Source organism: Rhinoderma darwinii, assembly GCF_050947455.1.
Source record: "Rhinoderma darwinii isolate aRhiDar2 chromosome 11 unlocalized genomic scaffold, aRhiDar2.hap1 SUPER_11_unloc_11, whole genome shotgun sequence".
NCBI classification, from domain to species: domain Eukaryota; kingdom Metazoa; phylum Chordata; class Amphibia; order Anura; family Rhinodermatidae; genus Rhinoderma; species Rhinoderma darwinii.
In genome coordinates, this window is record NW_027461842.1 from 12,554 (window position 1) to 25,106 (window position 12,553).

A 12,553-nucleotide genomic window follows, 5' to 3' on the forward strand; every position below is an offset into this window, starting at 1 on the left:
GTCTCTTTCACTTATGCAGAACACTTGCTGCCGGGGTGTGTCTTTCAGTTCATACAGCCCGTGATGTAACATATATCCCAGACTCTTTCCTCTAGCACTTTGCAATGGTCTCACATGCAAATTATATTTGGTAACATATATATATTATCCTTCCCGCTCAGCCGTTCACTCTGTGGGTTGTAGTTTAGGGGGCTGTTATGTATGTTGGTGATAATTTCTTTACGGGCTATGGGTTTGATCCAATACCAATGTTCTTCACTGTAATTACTACTACGACACAGGTGGCACCTGGGGTAAGTGTCAGGGTCATTCATTGAATACAGGATGTTATATTACAACGGTATTCAATCCAGCGGTCTGATGTTATACTACTACAGACTTAATTACTTGGATGTTATTTTACATCAAAGTGTATATGCCGGATTATCATGTGCTAGAAATCAGTCTGTACTGATTCCCACCTTATGCCAGTCTGGCAATGCATACAACTGGTTTATGGACCCTTGCACACAATATCACTGTTTGGCAATGAGCCAGGAAAATATAAATGATTTTCTAATACAGTATTCAAAGTTTTTCCTGTTGTACTGGGTAATGGTATTGAGTGCAAATTCAATATAGACACAATTGCTCCTCCTTGCACTGAGTGGATATCGTCTTCTATGAAGTGGATATTACTTCTGGGCTGGGAGCCATACAGTTTCAACAATTTGATATGTATGTCTTCTCACAGATGTATTCAACATCACACTACACACACATTCATCACACTTGTCACATACACCCCCATGTAAATCCATTTAACCACACTACCATCCTGACAAAGGACCTGATTATTACGGGACCCCTTTGTAGAGACTTACATATACAAAGTACGTTTCCAGGGACTTAACAGAGTGGCTAAAACAAATGGTGTAACATAAAGTCTGTTACTTACCGATCGGTTTTGGTTTCAGTGACTCCCCAGGTCCTTCCAGATTAGTGGACTTTGCACAAAATTCTCATTAGGAGGTCCCGGGTTTCGGCACCATAACTATCGAAGAAACCCCTTCCAGGTAGCACCTTTTGGGATGGGTGCTCTAATGGGCTCCCTCTGCTTTGTCAGGTGGTATTCAAATATGGTAATTGAAGTATCAGCAGTGCACCGGGAGATCAATAAAGACAATAGCAATCTGTCGTCTCAATCAATATTCTAATTTATTATCATGATACATAAGTTAATGTACCCTCAGGGCGTACCCTCTAACCAGGGTGTTACCTCTCATGGAACAACCAATCATAACATTTTACACGTAGACTGAAAATATGTCATAGGGTACTTCCCACTGAGGTCACGTGATCTTTCTAACACCTGCAAATCCTGGCCTACAAACAATAGAAATGTAGGAGGTTTTCATAAGTGTATGTGGTGACTTCATATATGTGTGTGAAATACTGAGATAAAGAATTAATTGGAAATATAATGATTATTTCAGGTCTAGGCGTTCTGCCAGACTCCGATCTACCAGTATTGAAGGCCACGAAGAAGAACACAAAGTAATAACTTATTCCCTTGTGATTCAAACAGAACCAGAAGGAGATCATTACAAGATGGAGAATATATGTCTTCATAATCCGGCATCCTGCTGGATAATTCATAGTGTAATGTAATACAGAGAACATAAGCAATTTGACCAGCCATCACATCTGTATAGATAGATTTCTATCTATCTATACAATCTATCTATCCATCTATCTTTTTTTCTATCTATCTACCTTTCTTTCTTTTATTCTATTAGAATAGGCAGGTAGGGAGTATATAATTATATATATATCCACATATATATAATATATATAGCAATAGCGGTTTATTTTTTTGTTAGCGGTAGTGTAGATATATATAGCAGTTAGTTTGTGTGTTTTATATAAAAAAAAAACAAAAACAACAATTTGTTTAGTTAGTGTTAGTGTTAGTTACGTTATGGCGAGGAAGTTGTTTAGCGCCGAGGAGGCATACGCCATGCTGTGGTCTGAGTCGGAGACCGCATCAGAGATGGCATCAGAGATGGAACCTGTTTTAGGTAGTGACGATGACAGCGTCACTTCAGGTTCATCTTCAGGGGACGTTGTCCCTGATGCAGTTGAAACTGCAGAACATGAAAGCGCAGGGCCAAGTAGCGCTGTAGCACGGGAGAGCCTGGTCCCTTCAGTCCAGGCTCTTGTATGGGCACCTGCCCCATCTTTTGGGCCTAGAATCCACAGATTTACGGCCACTCCTGGCATAACCGTGGACAATACAAATTTTGTCCAAATGGATTACTTCCATTTATTTATAACGGACGACATCCTAAATCAGATTGTCCACGAAACAAATTTATATGCCACTCAATATATAAGGCAGAAACCTTCATCCACCCATGCCAGAGATTGGACGCCCACCAATTTGCTGGAATTAAAAAATTTTTTGGGGCTCACCCTAAATATGGGTATTGTCAAAAAGCCCTCCATTAGGTCTTACTGGTCAACAAGACCCGCCCAAGCCACCCCAGTATATTCTGCAGTAATGCCCAGGTCTCGTTATGAGACAATAATGAGGTTCCTCCACTTCAATGACAACGCACAGGCCCCCCCAAGTACCGATGCAAACCGGGATCGGTTGTTCAAAATAAGACCGCTAATAAATTCCCTGAATAATTTATTTCTGCAACTCTACACCCCTGAGCAGAATGTAAGTGTGGACGAATCCCTCCTCAACTTTCATGGCAGACTTAGCTTTCGCCAATATCTACCTTCCAAAAGGGCAAGATATTGCGTTAAGCTCTACAAATTGTGTGAAAGCGGGTCAGGATATACCACCGCCTTCAGGATTTATGAAGGGTGGGACCGCACAATAAATGTTCCTGGATGCCCCCCTGATCTTTCCACCAGCAGTAAGATCGTGTGGGAGATAATGCAGCCTCTGCTTCACAAGGGGTACCACCTGTACTGTGATAATTTTTATTCCAGTGTGCCCCTGTTTAGGCATTTGCATGCTGCAAGGACTGGGGCATGTGGTACCAAGCGCAAAAACAGAATTGGTTTTCCACAGCAATTAGTGGGGAAGCGCATGGTAAAGGGGGACTCCTGTGCTTATGCATCTGAAGAATTGCTGGCGGTCAAGTTCAGGGATCGCAAAGACGTGTGTGTGCGAAGCACGATTCATACCGCAGGAACAGTGGCAGTGAGGGAAAGAGGGGCAACATCGGACAAGCACAAACCAGTGAGCGTGTCCGAATATAACAAGTACATGGGGGGGGTGGATTTAAGCGACCAGGTTTTACAGCCCTATTTAGTAAAACGCAAAACTAAAACCTGGTACAAAAAGGTGGCCATTTATCTGTTACAGGTGGCAAATCCACAACTCATCTGCGCTCTACAAAAAAAACAGAGGCAGAGACACATACCTGGATTTCCAGGAGAAAATTATTGAAGGCCTCATTTTTGATGTTCAGGACACCCGAGAATGCCCCCAGTCTGAGGATGTCACGCGACTGACTGAAAGACACTTCATCAGTCGGATTCCCCCAACAGCAACCAGAAGCAACCCCCAGAAAAAGTGCCGCGTCTGCAGAAAAGACGGGCACCGCAAAGATTCCCGATATTTCTGTCCCTCATGTCCCTCACAACCAGGCCTGTGCATTGAGCCATGTTTTAAAAAATACCACACTGTTCTGAATTATTAGATTTTAGTTAATTCGTTGAAAATATATTTGCCCTACATTACGTTTTTATTTTTCCCCTGATTTTACTCCAAGGGTGAGGGAGGGAATGGGTGGGGGGTGGATGTCATGTTTGATGTTCTCTAAAGTTCATCTGCTGGAGAGCTCCATTTGAATTAACCTGCAATTTCTTATTTTAGAAAACCCCATAAAATGTATTCCCATTATACCCCTAGATGAATATTTTGGGATTTCTGCTTCAAGAGCAGGTATTTTGGACGTGTTATAGAAACTCTGTTGAGTTTTGTAAAACCAGCTTTGAAAAAAAGCGATTTGTGAAATAATCTTCTTCTATCGTCCGCCCTCCTACATCTCTATGTGATAAATAAGGCCACATATTTGGTATCCCCATGCACGGGAGAAGTGGCAGAATGTGAAAGGAGATGAATTTTGTCCGTGGTCTATACCGTGTGTGAAAAATGCTGGTATAAACTGACGCATTTGCTAAAAAATTGCTAATTTTATTTTGTTTCATCTTATTCAAGAAACTTTCAGAAGAAAACTGGACTGTCTAAAAATATGATAAACCCCTTGAAGGAAACCTTGTGGGGTCTACTTGTGTGAATGAAGTCATTTATGGGGTGATTCTAATGTTTCAGCAGCATTAGGCCCCCCAGAAAACAGTATGCGGCTATAAAATCAAATGCAAAATTCCTGGACCGAAAAGGCTCCTTTTATGCCAAGCCCTGGCACATGCCCGCACAGTGAATAAGGCACACATATTTGGTATCCCCATGCACGGGAGAAGTGGAAGAATGTGAAAGGAGATGAATTTTGTCCGTGGTCTATACCGTGTGTGAAAAATGCTGGCATAAACTGGCGCAATTGCTAAATTCTTGCATTTTTTTCCAATTTTGCCCACTTTAGAGAAAAAAATAAAAATGATATATACTGACAAATGCCACTAAAACAAAGCCCTATGTGTCCTTTAAAAAGAGTGTAAAATTCAAAGATGAACTTTATTCACATGCAGAGTTATAGTCATCTAAAGAAGCGCAAAGCAAAATTGTGAAATTTGCTCTGGTCATTTAGCTGTAAAACAGCCCAGTCCTTAACCGGTTAAACCTCCTGACCTCTTTAGGGTCCCAATGTATTCTGCTTTCTCTCTTCTGTAATGGCTCTTTCTGCTTTTACAGAGAATTCTAAACTGTGCCAGATCTGCGAGGTCCAGCGCGGGCCTCTACCTTGCTATGCCCCATGGAGTGAAATACACGTTAGCGAGGAGCTGGCGTAGATTTCCACTATAATTTATGCCACTTTTCTGGGAGAATCATAATAAATTTGTTGGCTCAGTGGCCACGCCCCTTTCCCATCGACCACGCCACATTTCTACAAAAGTGTGGAAAGTGGCGCAAAAAAAGGGCAAAAATTGCAATTTGCATCAAAAATGCGACTTTTAATCCCTTTTGCGTTTTTTTTACGCCTGGCGTAGAGGAGTTGATGAATTCCCCCCCCCCCCCTTAGTGTCTTATGTCTCTGTGTTCTTCTCCTGCCTGTCGTCCTCGCCTTCCTTACAGCTGTACTAGTGACTGGACCGTGAAGTAACAATCATTACCAGATAGAACGTCAGGTCCGCTCATTGTATAATATTACAACAGAGGATGAGGAACGTTTCTTGGGAAGGTCCTTGTATGAACATTACAAGTTGTAGAGTCATTTACTGCTTCACATAAGCTGAGAGACTTTCCTCCGGTTCTGTCCATATTTCATGGATTTCATGACTAGATGTCACATTAGAAAAGCTCTTAGCTGCCATATTTGCACTCACTTATATATAAATACCGTCAGGGCCGGCCTTAGGTTGGATGGCGCCCTGTGCGGGATTCTCTATTGCCGCCCTCCACAAACCAAACATTAACCACATATATAGACACATACTGGAACATATATACTGCACATACATAGAGGGACATATTTAGACAAGCAGGCAAATATATATATACATATTCTGGAATATATATACATACACACACACACACACACACACACACACACACACACACACACACACACACACACACACACACACACACACACACAGGAACATATATACAAACACACATTCACATACATACCCTTATATACACTGTGCAGATAATGTAGTAGATGTTGTCTGCAGTCCTATGTAACACCACAGATAACACAGTGATAACTCTCTGATTACAGATAATGTAGTAGATGTCACCTGCAGTCCTATGTAACACCACAGATAACACAGTGATAACTCTCTGATTACATATAATGTAGTAGATGTCACCTGCAGTCCTATGTAACACCACAGATAACACAGTGATAACTCTCTGATTACATATAATGTAGTAGATGTCACCTGCAGTCCTATGTAACACCACAGATAACAGTGATAACTCTCTGATTACAGATAATGTAGTAGATGTCACCTGCAGTCCTATGTAACACCACAGATATCACACTCTGATAACTATACCCACACATATATACACACAGAGGCACACATATATACACACTAACATAGAGACATATATACACATATATACACACACACACATACTGGAACATATATACTGCACATACATAGAGGGACATATTTAGACAAGCAGGCAAATATATATATACATATTCTGGAATATATACACACACACAGACACACACGGAAAGGAAATGATTTATTCCATCTCAAACAGAAAAATAATGACATTACAGATTTAGGCCCCATGCACATGACCGTAAAAACTCCCGTAATTACGGGCCCATAGACTTCTATTGGTCACGGGTACCTCCCCGTATGCTTACGGGAAGGTGCCGGTGCTGTTGAAAAAGATAGAACATGTCCTATTTCAGGCCGTAATTACGGCACGGGCAGCCAATAGAAGTCTATGGGGCTCCCGTAATTACGGGTGACTACGTGTGTCGGGAATTACGGGAGCGTTGCTAGGCGACGTCAGTAAATAGTCACTGTCCAGGGTGCTGAAAGAGTTAAACGACCGGCAGTAACTGTTTCAGCACCCTGGACAGTTGCTACCGATCACAATATAGATAAAGCTGTAAAAGAAAGAAAAAAAAAAAAAAAAAAAAAGATCATACTTACCCAGAACTCCCTGCTTCTTCCTCCAGTCCGGCCTCCTGGGATGACGTTACAGCCCATGTGACCGCTGCAGCCAATCACAGGCCAATCACTGGCTGCAGCGGTCACATGGACTGCCGCGTCATCCAGGGAGGTCGGACTGGATGTCGAGAGGGACGCGTCACCAAGACAACGGCCGGGTAAGTATGAATTTATTTTACTTTTATTACGGAAATGGCTGCCCGTTCTCTCTATCCTGCACTGATAGAGAGAAGGGGCTGCCGAATAGGGCAGTGCAATTTTGCAGCCAAAAACTTGCCCGTAAATACGGGCGGAATACGGGTCGAATACGTGTGACCAAGGACCCGTATTTACGCCAGTATTTACGGGTGGACAAAAATACGGTCATGTGCATGAGGCCTTATGGGGTGATTTGGTTTCTTTGAAACGGCAGCGCTTTAAGTCTTTTTATTTCTGTCAGCGAGTTAATTGTAAAGATAAAGACTCGCCCAATATCCACGTTTTAATGTTCTGTTAGTGTCTTCATCATACTGGACGGGGGAGATAATGTGATTGATAGAAGATAAGCGGCGGTTTCCCTATTTATGGCGGTATCACAACAGTAACCACATTGGCCTCTCACATTACTAATGAATTGCTGCGAGGCCTCCCCTCCTGAATAGTGGATGTATGTAACGTATAGGGTAAGGGCACACAGGGGGGATACGCTGCGTAAAAGTACACAGCACATCCGCCATGGGAGCCGCAGGGAATTTCACCAGAAAAAATGCACAGAATTGTGGTGCAGTTTTTCGGTTGGAATCTCCACTGGGGAAATATTTTTTTTTTATATTTATTTCTTTATTATTATTTTTCAACATAACATAAACAACGACAAAAAACAGGTTAATTTTTTCTCAAACATATCCACATCTTACAATAGATACAAAAATATATTTCAAATATCCTTTCATTAGTCGACAATATAAATAAAAACATTTCGGAGAAAGACGAAAAAAAATAAAAAAAATAAATAAATAAATAAAACAAAAGAAAAAAGAAAGGAAAAAGAAGAGAGGCAAGATTACAACACACATATATATATATATATATATATATACATACAAGGCAATTGTGATTCTTTCCCCAGGTACAGCTCCGCTAATTCTATACATATAATTGACAATGCAAGACTTTATCTATATAATCTACTATAGATCAGATGCCTAGTCTTGTTAGGACCTTACAACTATATCCTGATATCTTTACGCCAGTCAATTAGATACACTTCCAATAATTATAGTCTAGAAAGGAAATGCTCTTGAAGCATTATAGACTGACCATAACGTCCAATCATTTAGAAATTTTCCGTATGAGTTAGAGCGAACCGCTACCATTTTTTCCATAGTATAATCAAATTGAATGAGATTAGTTAATTCAGTGATCGTAATGGGATTTGAAGATTTCCAAGACCTGGCCATCAACAATCTGGCTGCCAGAATGACATGTCCTGTTATACACCTTAAGTCTCTAGGAATGTCAACAAGACCAACAAAACACAAAGCCAATGCAGGAGAGGGACGGATTTTATACTGTAAAATGCTGGACAAAAAAGCAAAAGTAGTTTCCCAAAAGTTAAAGACTAAAGGACAGTACCACCACACATGCATGTAATCGCCTAGGATGCCACAATTCCTCCAACAAAGAGGAGAGTAGGAAGGGTTAAATTTGTAAAGGACGGTACCACCACACATGCATGTAATCGCCTAGGATGCCACAATTCCTCCAACAAAGAGGAGAGTAGGAAGGGTTAAATTTCTAAAGGACGGTACCACCACACATGCATGTAATCGCCTAGGATGCCACAATTCCTCCAACAAAGAGGAGAGTAGGAAGGGTTAAATTTCTAATGGACAGTACCACCACACATGCATGTAATCGCCTAGGATGCCACAATTCCTCCAACAAAGAGGAGAGTAGGAAGGGTTAAATTTCTAAAGGACAGTACCACCACACATGCATGTAATCGCCTAGGATGCCACAATTCCTCCAACAAAAAGGAGAGTAGGAAGGGTTAAATTTCTAAAGGACAGTACCACCACACATGCATGTAATCGCCTAGGATGCCACAATTCCTCCAACAAAGAGGAGAGTAGGAAGGGTTAAATTTCTAAAGGACAGTACCACCACACATGCATGTAATCGCCTAGGATGCCACAATTCCTCCAACAAAGAGGAGAGTAGGAAGGGTTAAATTTCTAAAGGACAGTACCACCACACATGCATGTAATCGCCTAGGATGCCACAATTCCTCCAACAAAGAGGAGAGTAGGAAGGGTTAAATTTCTAAAGGACAGTACCTCCACACATGCATGTAATCGCCTAGGATGCCACAATTCCTCCAACAAAGAGGAGAGTAGGAAGGGTTAAATTTCTAAAGGACGGTACCACCACACATGCATGTAATCGCCTAGGATGCCACAATTCCTCCAACAAAGAGGAGAGTAGGAAGGGTTAAATTTCTAAAGGACGGTACCACCACACATGCATGTAATCGCCTAGGATGCCACAATTCCTCCAACAAAGAGGAGAGTAGGAAGGGTTAAATTTCTAAAGGACGGTACCACCACACATGCATGTAATCGCCTAGGATGCCACAATTCCTCCAACAAAGAGGAGAGTAGGAAGGGTTAAATTTCTAAAGGACAGTACCACCACACATGCATGTAATCGCCTAGGATGCCACAATTCCTCCAACAAAGAGGAGAGTAGGAAGGGTTAAATTTCTAATGGACAGTACCACCACACATGCATGTAATCGCCTAGGATGCCACAATTCCTCCAACAAAGAGGAGAGTAGGAAGGGTTAAATTTCTAAAGGACAGTACCACCACACATGCATGTAATCGCCTAGGATGCCACAATTCCTCCAACAAAAAGGAGAGTAGGAAGGGTTAAATTTCTAAAGGACAGTACCACCACACATGCATGTAATCGCCTAGGATGCCACAATTCCTCCAACAAAGAGGAGAGTAGGAAGGGTTAAATTTCTAAAGGACAGTACCACCACACATGCATGTAATCGCCTAGGATGCCACAATTCCTCCAACAAAGAGGAGAGTAGGAAGGGTTAAATTTCTAAAGGACAGTACCACCACACATGCATGTAATCGCCTAGGATGCCACAATTCCTCCAACAAAGAGGAGAGTAGGAAGGGTTAAATTTCTAAAGGACGGTACCACCACACATGCATGTAATCGCCTAGGATGCCACAATTCCTCCAACAAAGAGGAGAGTAGGAAGGGTTAAATTTCTAAAGGACGGTACCACCACACATGCATGTAATCGCCTAGGATGCCACAATTCCTCCAACAAAAAGGAGAGTAGGAAGGGTTAAATTTCTAAAGGACAGTACCACCACACATGCATGTAATCGCCTAGGATGCCACAATTCCTCCAACAAAGAGGAGAGTAGGAAGGGTTAAATTTCTAAAGGACAGTACCACCACACATGCATGTAATCGCCTAGGATGCCACAATTCCTCCAACAAAGAGGAGAGTAGGAAGGGTTAAATTTCTAAAGGACAGTACCACCACACATGCATGTAATCGCCTAGGATGCCACAATTCCTCCAACAAAGAGGAGAGTAGGAAGGGTTAAATTTCTAAAGGACAGTACCTCCACACATGCATGTAATCGCCTAGGATGCCACAATTCCTCCAACAAAGAGGAGAGTAGGAAGGGTTAAATTTCTAAAGGACGGTACCACCACACATGCATGTAATCGCCTAGGATGCCACAATTACTCCAACAAAGAGGAGAGTAGGAAGGGTTAAATTTCTAAAGGACGGTACCACCACACATGCATGTAATCGCCTAGGATGCCACAATTCCTCCAACAAAGAGGAGAGTAGGAAGGGTTAAATTTCTAAAGGACAGTACCACCACACATGCATGTAATCGCCTAGGATGCCACAATTCCTCCAACAAAGAGGAGAGTAGGAAGGGTTAAATTTCTAAAGGACGGTACCACCACACATGCATGTAATCGCCTAGGATGCCACAATTCCTCCAACAAAGAGGAGAGTAGGAAGGGTTAAATTTCTAAAGGACAGTACCACCACACATGCATGTAATCGCCTAGGATGCCACAATTCCTCCAACAAAGAGGAGAGTAGGAAGGGTTAAATTTCTAAAGGACGGTACCACCACACATGCATGTAATCGCCTAGGATGCCACAATTCCTCCAACAAAGAGGAGAGTAGGAAGGGTTAAATTTCTAAAGGACGGTACCACCACACATGCATGTAATCGCCTAGGATGCCACAATTCCTCCAACAAAGAGGAGAGTAGGAAGGGTTAAATTTCTAAAGGACGGTACCACCACACATGCATGTAATCGCCTAGGATGCCACAATTCCTCCAACAAAGAGGAGAGTAGGAAGGGTTAAATTTCTAATGGACAGTACCACCACACATGCATGTAATCGCCTAGGATGCCACAATTCCTCCAACAAAGAGGAGAGTAGGAAGGGTTAAATTTCTAAAGGACAGTACCACCACACATGCATGTAATCGCCTAGGATGCCACAATTCCTCCAACAAAAAGGAGAGTAGGAAGGGTTAAATTTCTAAAGGACAGTACCACCACACATGCATGTAATCGCCTAGGATGCCACAATTCCTCCAACAAAGAGGAGAGTAGGAAGGGTTAAATTTCTAAAGGACAGTACCACCACACATGCATGTAATCGCCTAGGATGCCACAATTCCTCCAACAAAGAGGAGAGTAGGAAGGGTTAAATTTCTAAAGGACAGTACCACCACACATGCATGTAATCGCCTAGGATGCCACAATTCCTCCAACAAAGAGGAGAGTAGGAAGGGTTAAATTTCTAAAGGACAGTACCTCCACACATGCATGTAATCGCCTAGGATGCCACAATTCCTCCAACAAAGAGGAGAGTAGGAAGGGTTAAATTTCTAAAGGACGGTACCACCACACATGCATGTAATCGCCTAGGATGCCACAATTCCTCCAACAAAGAGGAGAGTAGGAAGGGTTAAATTTCTAAAGGACGGTACCACCACACATGCATGTAATCGCCTAGGATGCCACAATTCCTCCAACAAAGAGGAGAGTAGGAAGGGTTAAATTTCTAAAGGACGGTACCACCACACATGCATGTAATCGCCTAGGATGCCACAATTCCTCCAACAAAGAGGAGAGTAGGAAGGGTTAAATTTCTAAAGGACAGTACCACCACACATGCATGTAATCGCCTAGGATGCCACAATTCCTCCAACAAAGAGGAGAGTAGGAAGGGTTAAATTTCTAAAGGACAGTACCACCACACATGCATGTAATTGCCTAGGATGCCACAATTCCTCCAACAAAGAGGAGAGTAGGAAGGGTTAAATTTCTAAAGGACAGTACCACCACACATGCATGTAATCGCCTAGGATGCCACAATTCCTCCAACAAAGAGGAGAGTAGGAAGGGTTAAATTTCTTCAACAGTGTTGGGGTTCTATACCATCTAAGCAATATTTTATGTGCTATTTCTCTGTGACTTTCTCCCTTTGAGATTTTGGGGACCCAATTCATCGCCTGGTGCCACTCTGCTAAGGTGATAACCATATTCAGTTCTGCCTCCCATTTAAGCAAATACCCTGGTTTAGCTAATCTCTGAACATTAGAAATTGTAGAATAAAACCACGAGATGCACTTCATTTTAGGCGCAGCCGAGTTGAAAGCCACAAAAGCGCTT